This window comes from Semicossyphus pulcher, unplaced genomic scaffold (genome assembly GCF_022749685.1).
Source record: "Semicossyphus pulcher isolate SPU_LCO1_2020_fin unplaced genomic scaffold, fSemPul1.0.p SCAF_6, whole genome shotgun sequence".
Lineage (NCBI taxonomy): Eukaryota > Metazoa > Chordata > Actinopteri > Labriformes > Labridae > Semicossyphus > Semicossyphus pulcher.
The window spans coordinates 6,489,723-6,501,223 of NW_027211737.1; the positions used below are offsets into that span (position 1 = coordinate 6,489,723).

At 42.0% G+C, this 11,501-nt stretch overlaps 1 protein-coding gene across 2 annotated transcripts in view; it reads right to left on the reverse strand.

Moving 5' to 3' along the window:
• Positions 1 to 10,784, reverse strand: part of LOC138609640 (phospholipid-transporting ATPase ID-like) — a 53,519-nt gene extending 42,735 nt beyond the window's left edge. For both annotated transcript variants that reach the window (XM_069682258.1, XM_069682259.1), the window contains exon 1: positions 10,674 to 10,784. The gene's annotated coding sequence lies outside the window, so the exon portion shown is untranslated. The remainder of the gene's footprint in view (positions 1 to 10,673) is intronic.
• Between the last annotated feature and the right edge of the window lie 717 nt (positions 10,785 to 11,501).

The window sequence follows — 11,501 nt, forward strand, 5'->3', positions numbered from 1 at the left end:
TCTGTCCTCGGTTTTAAAAGAACAGAAACTTAATGTTGGATCTTTTATTGATCTTTTGTATCAGTAGGAGCTAAATCAGCAGCAAAGTTTATTAAGACATGTTTTTGAATGAAGAACTCCTATTTATTGTTGGTTTGCACATGCTTTAAAGAACCTCCAACTACATTTAAAAGCTGCTAAATAAGAGCCATTAAGTTACTGTGTAATTAATTATCCGACTAGTCAACTAATCATTCCAATAATTGATGATCGACTTTCAAAGTAGTCGTTAGTTGCAGCCCTCGTTTCCTGCCTCTCGTATGAGGAGTTGTAGCATTTCTTTGTCATAAATGACAGAAAAATGCATATCTTCTAGTTTCGGAGGGTTGCTCTGATTAAATAAGGAATTCGCAGACTTTAGGTCAAATTTACCAAATATATGTCAGCCTAAATTTTGGGTAAATAAATCTGTATGAAATCATGAAGACGTCTAAAATTGTCAGTCTCAGAGGATGTGCAGGCAGTCTGGGGATGAATATTTAACCCAGTGAAAACACAATCAAACTTCAATAAAGTCTTGAACCATTTAAGAATAACTATCATTAATAGACTTGTCCTATCTCTCTTGTAACGTGCCGTAGTTCAGCCCCACGCACAGTACGCTTTAAATCCAGTTTGACCCGTGTCCAACTCTCTTATCAAAACTAACACCAGAGGAACACGAACCCTCCCCGCCTGCAGGAAGAACAAGAAAACAGCTCTGTACTCACAATGATGGACTGAATGCTGTGTTAGTGAACAACACTTGAAACAACCGGAGAAAGATACGAGTTGTTGCATTAAAGTTTCCGTAGATCGGCGATCACACAATGAGCCGCAGTGACAGAAAAGCCAATGAGCTCAGCTGCTGCACGTTTCCTCTGCCTGTGTTTTGTCTCACAGCAAACAGAGCTGTGGATAAAATGAGGCCTGGTTTTAACAAGGACACGAGTCGAGGGGCGTCTAAGTTCTGAAGAGGATCTTTGTGGCTGTGACAGATCTTCTGTTCTCAGAAAACATGAGGGTGATGGATTACAGACAATCAGGGCTCAAACAGGTCAAAGCCACGTCAACATAGAAGCAAGACACCCAGAAGGAACACCGTTAGAGTTGTGGTCTTAGACATGTGTGGTCTTTTGTACTCTTTGAGTCATTTTGCTTTGTTTTCTGGTCGTTTTTAACCCTTTGTAGTTGTTTTGTGACGATTCATTCGTTGTTTTTTCTCTCTTTGTAGTCATTTTACATCTTAAGCAGTGATGCTATGTAGCGGTCGACTGCTATGGGTTTTTTAATGGCCGATGCCGATAGTTAAAGAGCAGGGTGGCCGATATATGAGGCCGATATCATGTTGCCGCAATTTATTAATAAGAACAAATGACTGTGCAGAGAAAGTACCTGCAGCAGACTCCATGAAGCACATGCTGCAAGCCAGCCACACAGATGAGGCTGCCTGCGTATGCATAGACGTCAGACACATTTTGTTTAATCGGCCTTGTGAGCGCAGACATCGGCCCATGCAGATTATGTCAAATGTCATTAATCGGCCTATCATTACGTATCTTTGTAGACCTTATGCAGCTCTTTGTGGTCGTTTTGAGTCTCTGTGGTAATTTTGCACATCGTTGGGGTCAATCATATCTCTTCGTAGTCCTTCTGCGTGGTAGTTTAGCATGCCCCGGGCAGTGTTCATTTTATAAACAAAAATGATGACGCAAAATGTTTAATTGATTTTTTTACATAACGAAGACGAGATGTTGACGAGCTAGAAATAGATCCTTGATGATAAAAACTGTGACGACACGTATGTTTTATTTTTTGTTAACGAGACGAGACTTTGATGTTGGTGGTGGGCTGTCGGACATTTAAATTCTTTGGCTAGTTCGAATCAGAGTGAAATCGAATTTTGGTTCTGTCACACCGCGGTGAGGTTTGTCTTGTCTTGGATTTTTGTCTCGTAACTTCCTGTTTTATTTGGAAACCTAACTCTCCTCTCGTTTCAGGTCACTTGCCCTTCCTCATGTGTCACCGGTCTGATTGTCTCCCCTGATCCCTGATTGTTTCCACCTGTTCCCCACTACCCTCATGTGCTTATAGTCTGCGTCTCCCCTTTGTCTTTTGCCGAAGTGTTTCGTCCTTGTCCGTGCACCCAAGCCCTTATCCACAGTCATAGTCGGTTTTGCCAAGAGTTTTTTGCTACGCCACGTAAGTTGTTTTCTGTTTCCTCCTTTGAGAGTGATTTTTCGTTTGTTAAAGTTTTCTAGTTTAGCGTCGATTTTGTGTTATTTTGTAAACTGTTTTCTTTCCTCCCTTTTGGAGCGATTTTGTGTTTAATAAGTATTAGATAGTTGTAGAGCCTCCTTTTTAGGTGAGCCTTTTTCTTTTGTCCCGTTGATCAGTAGTTTTGGTTTTCCTCCTTCGGGAGCGATTTATGTTTTAGGATCTTCCCTGTTTCTAGTGTGTTTTTTGTCTCTCCTTTTATTGGAGATTTTCCTATTTAGGAAGTTTATCTTCCGCGAGTTATCTTGCCAGGACTTAGTTATTTAGGGAGTTTTTCATAGCCCAATTGTTTGTCACTCTTCAAAGAGGATCTGAAATCAATAAAGTGTGCTTGTACGTGATCTCATTTTAGTCCAGGCCTGACAGGTTCGTTTTCCATTTAGTCCAGTTCAGTTTAAAGGTGCACAAATTTGGAACAAATAAAAGAATAAATCTGCTGAGGGGCGTGTACGAAGGAGCAGGGCCGGTACTCGCAGAAGTCTCTTATTTGTCAGACATTCGGTGGAAAATGTAAACATGAAAATCGACACACCGGAGATTGATGTTGCACGTGTTGTTTATCCGTGTACATCTCAACAAATGCCTGCGCAGGCTGCATTTTGGTTCACTACCTGCAATTGTGTCGGTCTATGTTCTCACTGCAATCGAACCGCACTAGGGTTCGCTTGGAAATGGTCCGAGACCACCTCTCCAAGCGGCTGTTGTTTTGGTCGGCACCAGAATACGATTACTGCTTTCACAACTTAGAGTTAGATTAAAACGGACTGAATGCTGTGCTTGTAAAAACGCCCTTAAAGCCTCAAGCACTAGTTAGAGACGACAGGTATCACAAAGGTGGTTATGAACTGTCTCTGTTAGCCCAGGCTTTCGGCTTCAGGCTCTGAGCGCGCTCACAGAAAAAAAGGTGTTTTACGCGTCATTTGATGCTTCTTCCGCACAAACAGTAGCGCTCATCGGCTGCTTCAGTCAGACTGTTTAAATGAGAAGCGATGATGAAAAGTAATCTTTAGATGCTGTGTCCTCATCGTGCTTCGACTGAAAGTTTAAACAGGAAATTCTGACAGTTATTTCAAGCAGAGACTCTGATCCTTTGGGCCCCTGGACCTTTGCATATCAGGAGTTTAATAATCCATGATAACAGGAACCACACCACACACTTCCTTAAAGCATCTCTAACAGAGCTCTCTCAGATGTGTTTTGTGAAGAGCTTTTTTAAAGAAACTCTGAAATACAAAGTCCTGGTTTGGTTTAAAGATCGACCACATTCCCAAATCCAGCAGCCCACGTTTTCTGTTGCATCTCTATCATCAGGTACTCGTCTTATCAGGCTGCTGGCTAATAATAGCAGAGAGGCAGCACTGTGCTTTACACAGCACATCAACTCTGAGCAATAAAACCACACACAGTGAGATCTGCAGTGTAGGAAAACGTATTTCACCTTCATCGTTACAGTGTCGCTTCTTTCCTGATCAGCTACTTCCTGTATTGTTACTGAAAGCTTAGATCAGCAGCCAATGCAACTACAACACTAACACACAAAGGAAGGGAGGGGAGGAAATATTGCACAGTGGCACAGAATCAAAACTGAACTGGATTTCACCGTCTGGTTTTCTGTGCAGTCAGAAGGCCAGACGAGCAAACTTATGAGCAGCATGTTCAACTGCTGATCGTACAAACACTTAAAATTGGGCGTCTGTGTTGTTTCACCTTATCTGCCTCCAGATTTCAGCGCACAAATCTGTTACAGTGCCTCAACAATAGCAGGAAGTCGCACTGATAGCCACCTCTTGCTAATTGCCCCAAACAGCTACTTCTGTGAGAAACAGGGTTTTTATGGGAAGCAGTGAGTCGAGTCACAAACACTGTTTTAAGACAAACATGCTGATGACTTAAATATGCCGTACTGACTCAATCTTATCCACAGTTTACATCATTAACACAGATCAAACTGTGCTGCTGATGTGGAGTGAAAAAGTGTCTCTCTTGTCTATTTACTGTTGATTTACCTTTTTCAACAATCAAATCTGGTGTCACATGACACAAATTCTGCGTCCAAAAACAGTGACAAAAATGCCCAAAGCAGCATAAAGAGAGCACCTTTACAAGCTGTTAAAGTAATAATCTCAAAGACTTTAATTCAACTGAATGAGGTAACACAGTGGTGATTGAGCCTATGGCCCACTGATGAAAGCCTTTGCACTTGCAGTATTACAGACTGCGTGTGTGGCGAAAAATCACAAGCGGCGCCCAGTTAGTGACACGTTTTCCATCAGCCAGCAGTGGTTGGTCCGCCAGAGAGGGTAGGCGGAGCTAAGCAGCTGCCTTTCCGGTCTCTGCAAGTGTTGCGAGTAAACAGTAATCTACTATGGCTGAACAAACAAAGAAAAGATGGATGACTACAGATACAACTTCAACAAGAAGTGAAAATCCAAAGAAAAAGAAACAAACTCGTCGCTCAGATGAAGCAAACAGTCTAAAAAGGAAAGCGACCATCAGCGAGGAAAAACATGAGTTACAACCGGAGCCAACCGTGGTCGTCACACATGCAACACTGTCTGGATATCTGGGAAGTGTGCTCTCAATTACTGTTTATCGCCATGCTGACAAAGAGAACTAAACTGCGATCTTCGAGATTAGCACTGTAAGAAGGAACATAGAGGTCATTTTAGAGGTGGTAAGATTCCTTAATGACAGTGGAAAGATTGAACAAACTTAGGTCGAAATGTGTGTATACGTTTTAAAAGTTTAATATTGGAGTAAAATCGAATAAAAGACAAGCAGGGCATCAAAAGTGTGAATCACAAAGGTGACATTAAAATGTCTCTTCTTGTGCGACCTACATTAAAAAAGATAAAAGAGAACTAAAGATATTACATTCAGGATCTAAGGAGGGAAAGGAAATCAAACCTTAGCATATAACAGAAATGTTACGTTTTTTTTCTATTTTTTTACTTTAAAAATTGATGTCAGGGGCGCTGGTTTAGCTAAAAGGTTAAGGCCAAATGTAAAGAGGCACAGTCCTCGACACAACGGCCCCGGGTTCGACTCCGACCCTCGGCCCTTTGCTGCATGCTGCCCCACAATGTCTTTATATTTTCATATTAATGTACTCTGCCACATAATGTCAGGCCAACATTGCGGACTTGTAACAAATACATAGCAATTGTAATAATTATTGACAATAATTATTCAGCAAACAAGGTTTCACTCAGACGGGCAGGTACTTCTCTCTCCTACATGTATAAAGTTGTGCAACAACAACAGTCCGGAGACACTATTCTGCCCGTTTTCGCTCATGTCTGTTGCAGCTTTTGTATTTGTGTTGCAGGTTATTTTATTTGTGTTGCGGCTTTTGCACTTATGTTTGCCAAGTGTTTCAAATATGGAGTTCATTGGACACCTCTCGACCACCGTATCGTCTACGGTGGTCTATAAAACGTGCATCTAGGTCATGTTCTAGTTCAGAACTAAGTAAGACTTTCACTCTGCGTGGCTCTAAGATTTCCACCTGCCCGCAGCTCAACCACAGCTCAGCTGAAACCCACCTAGCCACTTCCATTCTGACTTTTTTCTCCGGATTCTGAGAGATCCGAGATTGAAGTCAGAATTCTGAGTAAAAGTCAATCCTCAAAAGGGGCCCTAATCCTCTTCTGTAGCATTCTGGGAATCTTGTTTTTAGTTTTTGCATTGAAAGGCTGTTCCTCCTCTAAACTCCCTAACCGAGTGTGTCAGCCATTAAGAACAAACCACTCATAGAGATTTTTTTGGACGAATCAAATACAGTGAAACGGCTGAAACAAGCAAACATTTGAAAATGCTGAAGGGTGATGTTTGGCTCGTTTGCACCAAAATAAAAGTCATATTTGCTTCTGCAACTCAAAACAGATTCTGGTGTTTAGAGCTTGAGGTCAATACTTTAAAAAGGTACCAACTAAACATGTCCTCAATACACAGAGGATTGTAAACCGCCATGTTGCAACAGGGTTTTTATCATTTTTCTTTTCTTTCATTTATACTGACCCACTTTTGGGCCCAGACCCACCAGTTGAGAACCACTGCTCTCACAGACTACTTTGTGATGCAGAACCCGCAACACTGCATGTAAAGGAGTTTTTTTTATATCTGGTGTTTTTACTGAACTTAAAGATCTGTGTACTTTTACTGTGTTCATGTCCCTTCTGTCTGATACTCACATCATTGTGCACTGACCACAGCAGCAGCTTTAATCTGACTGAGGCTGGACAAACAAAAAGAACGTAACAGACGGTGACAGTGTTTCCCGAACTGTTGGTTACTGATTGATGACGGTTTTCCCCTGCAGACACGGCTGTGAGTGAATGAGGAAGTTTTCTGTGCCAGCTTTTTCTCTGATTCATGCCTGAGAAAGAGAAAATAAGATAACAGCAGCACTGTACTAAAACAAACTTTCATTTTTTTGAGTTGGGCCTTTAAGAAGATGAAAACCTGAAGTGATTTGTGCCTCGGCTGCGTGTATGAAGAGAGATGCCTGTTGAGACCTTTTCTCACTGATGACAAACATTAACAAAGCCTGAATGGAAAAGTGAGATGCAGTTATGACACGGGGGCACAATACAGCATCGGCCCTTTGAGCGCCGCACCAAAAGACCCGAACAATCAACCTCTGAATAATTCACCTGACCTCTCAGGCCACAGAGCCACTCCTCCTCTCACCTTACCTGATAAAACCCCGACATTTTGATTGACCTTTTTCAGCCTTGTAATATTCCTCATGTATCATAAAGACTCAGGCATGCAGGGTCGCACCAGTCCAACAACAACTGACGCAAACTTGGATGCTTGACCCACATTAAATAAACTTTGCACTGCTGGGAAGATATTAATTCTCCCTGAAGTGAATGAGCTACCTTTCATGACCCTTTCACACCTCCTGACAGTGTTCAGTTTGAGGCTGCAAGTTTCAAAATGTCAGTATTTTCTGTTTCTAATTAACCAAACTGCTTCAGATTTTCTCTCCTGTTAGTTTAATCTCTGTTACGTAGTGTTCTTTCTCTGTTGTTGTACCTTTTTTCTTGGATTATATACAAGACGATGGCCATGTTGGCCCTGCCACAGTATTTGGTGGGTGAACCCATTTTCGAAGACTCTTAGTTGGTGTTTTTGCAGGCGCCATCTTGTTTTTTATGGAGACAGAAGGGACCAAGTAAGATAAGCATTGCCACGTCTTTATCCTGGTTGACAGGCCGCTATGGTAGCGACTTGTCAATCACAGGAGGCCACACCCTCAAGCAACCTTCATTTTCATTCATCCATTATTCTCAAATTCCACAGGATCCGTCTCCAGCGCGTTCCGTGTGCGCCCCGACCTCCGGAGTCGATCGCACCCATTGAAGTCAATGATAGTGATTCCACAGCACGCGCCGCAGACGAGCTCTCTCCGCTCTGCTCCGCTAAAGATACGTCCCGGGTCTATTTTTGACGGAGGCCGCTTCAAGCACGCGTGAAGCTGAACAGAGCAGATCGTTCCAAACAGGAAGTCACACATGAAAGCAGCATACAGCATCCGGTCATTTCAAAATAAAACATCATGTTCAGACCGGTACAGACTCCCGTTTTTTTCCGTTTTCATAACAACAACACAATGAAATCTTGAAAAAAGAACAAACAGTCCAAAAACATGCTCGTCGTGAATCTAAAAATGCCCGTAGGTGTGAGCATGAAACATTGTCCGTCTCTGAGTGTCAGCCCTGTGATTGACTGGCGTTCAGTCCAGGGTGTACCCTGCCTCTCCTCCAGTGTTAGCTGAAATCAACCCCCCTGTGAGCCTGAACAGGATATAACATATAAAGTTAAATTGCTGCATTCAAAATCATTGAAAGTGTCATTATGTAAGGTTTAAGGGGATGTATTGTGTGTAGAATCACCTGAAAACATTAATCATTGTGTTTTCTTCATCTTAGGATGAGTTTTTATGGCGACAGAGGGAGCTGGTCTGCTTTCACACAATCATCATGCACCGCCATGTTTCAGGCTGGAAAGGAGGAGTTGGATGTAAACTGCATACTGTTCCTGTAACATTATTAGCATTATACACTCACTGGCCACTTTATTACGTACACCTTGTTAGTAGGGCTGCACGATTAATCGAAATAAAATCGGGATCTCGATTCATACTTCTACGCAATCTCATTCCTAAATAACAACGATCTTGCCGCATTTTCATTCAGGACATCAGCTGCATCAAAACAAGCGCTCCCCCTTTCTCCCTCAACAAACGACAACGTGGCGTTACACCACGTGATGCAGAGCAGCAGTAACTGGCCAAAACAAACCCATGTGAAATAATGACGTTGCCTTACTCTCCTTACTAAGGACAAATAAAACGACAAAATGATCCAGAAGATGGTGGTGAGACCAATAACATATGGCTCCGCACTTTCTTGTTTTTGACGTGTTTGGAGTACTGTTATCGGTCCGATTCCCGTCCTGGCAGAAGCGAGCCAGGGCTCCATTGTTTACACCAGGGATCAGCTGATGGGACTCCGACACAGCGGCGTTACTGGCAAGTGACCTCACACACACACACCGCCTGAGGTTGTGTGCGCCGACGGGAACGACAGGAAACAGGAGACGTGATTTTTGTTTCCGTAAAATGACTGTCACGGGGCTGATCACGCTGATTAAACACACATTTGATCATCATTATGGTTGATGACATCCCATATTAATAACACAACTGGAGCCCACAGGTCTGTTAGTAAGACCAACCAAGAGTGATAAAAGTAGGAGGGTTTGTTTATTATCAGTCCCAAATAATAAAAAATATGATTAATTGTTTATATGTATGTTTATATGTATATAACAAAAATATATCGCAATGTACGTTGTTTCCAATATCGTGCAGCCCTAATTCTGTTCTAATCTATTGTTTGTAACTTAAGCTTTAAAACAGAAGCATTCCCCTTCTGTTGTCCAAAATTGAAGTGCCTGTCCGATATCAGGCACCTTTATATTTGTTGTTGCGTTTCTTTTTGTATCAGGTGAGTGCAATATTCATTTATATTGAGAAAAAAAAATCGTGATCTCAATTCTTAGCAAGAAAATCGTGATTCTCATTGTATCCAGAATCGTGCAGGCCTACTTGTTAGTACCGGGTTGAACTGCCTCAATTCTTCGTGGCATAGATCCAACAAGGTGCTGGAAACATTGCTCAGAGAGTTTGGTCCATATTGACGACAGCATCACGCAGTTGCGTTAACAAGCAGTTGAACAGGTGTATCTAATAAAGTGGTCGGTGACTGTATACTGATAATGGCTCATGTCAGACTTAGATCATTAGGTTGATGCTTTATTCAGTGATGCATTCATGACTAAGTGACGCTAGTGTCGCAGCTCATAAAGGTGGAGCTTTTCAGAACTACTTCACATGCAGCTGAGCAGCTTGAATGTTACATCATGATTTATTAGTTTATTTATATTTTTCATGGTTAAATTTAATCTTCAAAGCAACCTAAGCGATCATCATTTAGAGAAGTCATATTAGCTTCCAAATGTAGTGAAATAAAAGTATAAACTCCATGAAATGTAAATATTCTAATGAAGTACAACACAGTACAATCACAAGGTAGTTTACTGTCCTGGCCCTGAGTAGAAACCGCTAACACAGGATGTGAATGTCTTCCGCACAAAGAAATTACTCAGCATTCATCACTGATAAACTAACAGTATTAGTACAATCAGCTTCCTCCTCGTCGCGCTTCCCACTAACAAAGACGCCGTCATCTTCACCTTCAGCACATTCAAAACAGGACTGCAACCTTCAGAGCGAAAACATGAAGTAAAACTAAGTTGGGAGAACTGAACTCTTCTTCCTCAAATCTTGTAGTGGTCGTTCAGTATCACAAGAACAACAAAACACACTTTGAACATGCCGAAATGTTGTGTTCAGGTAGTTTGAGTTGAAAATAAGGACTGTGAGAAGTTTCGGAGAAGTTAATGCACACAACTGTTAAACCAATGCAGAACCAAAGCTGTTGTTGTTGTGGAAGCACACACTACGAGTTCAATTTAGTTTTCAGAGTTAAAAAAGAAAGGGAAGCAGAGGTTTCCCCCTGCATTACAAACTCTCTCTCTCTTCTCCTTTAACTCTGTCACTCTTTCCGTTACTTTTCCACTTTGAGGCTCCCCGGAGGGCAGCAGAGACAAGGAAAGAGAGAGTGAGGAGACACCGCTCAACCATTCACTTCAGCTTCCTGTTCGCCTGTCTGCCTCTCTCTCGTCCTCCTCCATCTCTCTCACTTTCTTCCCCAAAATCCATCTCAAGCATGTCAAACACACTTCCCCTTTAAACTCCTTCACCTTGACCCTTCAGAAGTCGGTAAAACAGCGCGTCTTCTTACCGTGCGTCCTTGGCTTTGTGTGGTGCGTCTCCAGCGACTCCTAAACGTTTAGCAAGAAAATCTCCAGACTCCGGGGAGAAGCGAGGTCTAATGTTTTCCTCCTGGCTCCCCAACACCCGCCTCTCCTCTCCTCTCCCCCCCTCCCTCCCTCCCTCATGCTCTCCCTTCCTCTATTTTCTCCACTCCTCCCTTTTTTTTCGCCCTCCACTCCCTCCTCTGTGAGCGCAGCGCTTCGCTAGCTCCGTTCAGTTAAAATTCAGCCCCTGCTGCGTCCGAACGCGGAAACGTATGCTAAGAAAAAAGCAATTAGCGCGCGCAGGGCGAGATAACAAGGCAGTCACGTTATTTAGAGTGGTATTTAAGAATTTGGGGTAAGCTTTGATCTGTAGTTAGTGAACTTTATAATGAAGCAAATGTACATTTACTGGTACTTATTTTCCTTTTTATTCCTCACCCTCACTCTTTCTTTCTTCTTCACAACTTTACTATTAAGAGGACCGAATAAATCCGATACTACATTTGTTTGTGCTGCAAATATATGGTCAGATCCTTACTTAAAAATGAATAACATTGCAAGTAAAATTGCAATGTTATTTGAGGAAAAGTATGTAAGAATAATCAGAAAAATGTACTTAAAGTATAGTTAATGCAGAAAAATGTCCCCTGTGACTGTTACAGGCTACTAGAAGCTATCATTAGAGTATTGGTGATGGTGCATTTAGGTGTAAAGAGTATTTTAAAGGTTGCACTATTGATTAAGGTCTTTATGGATTAATCTGGTGATTATTTTCTCGATTTATGGATTGATTGTAAAAAAAATAAGACCTG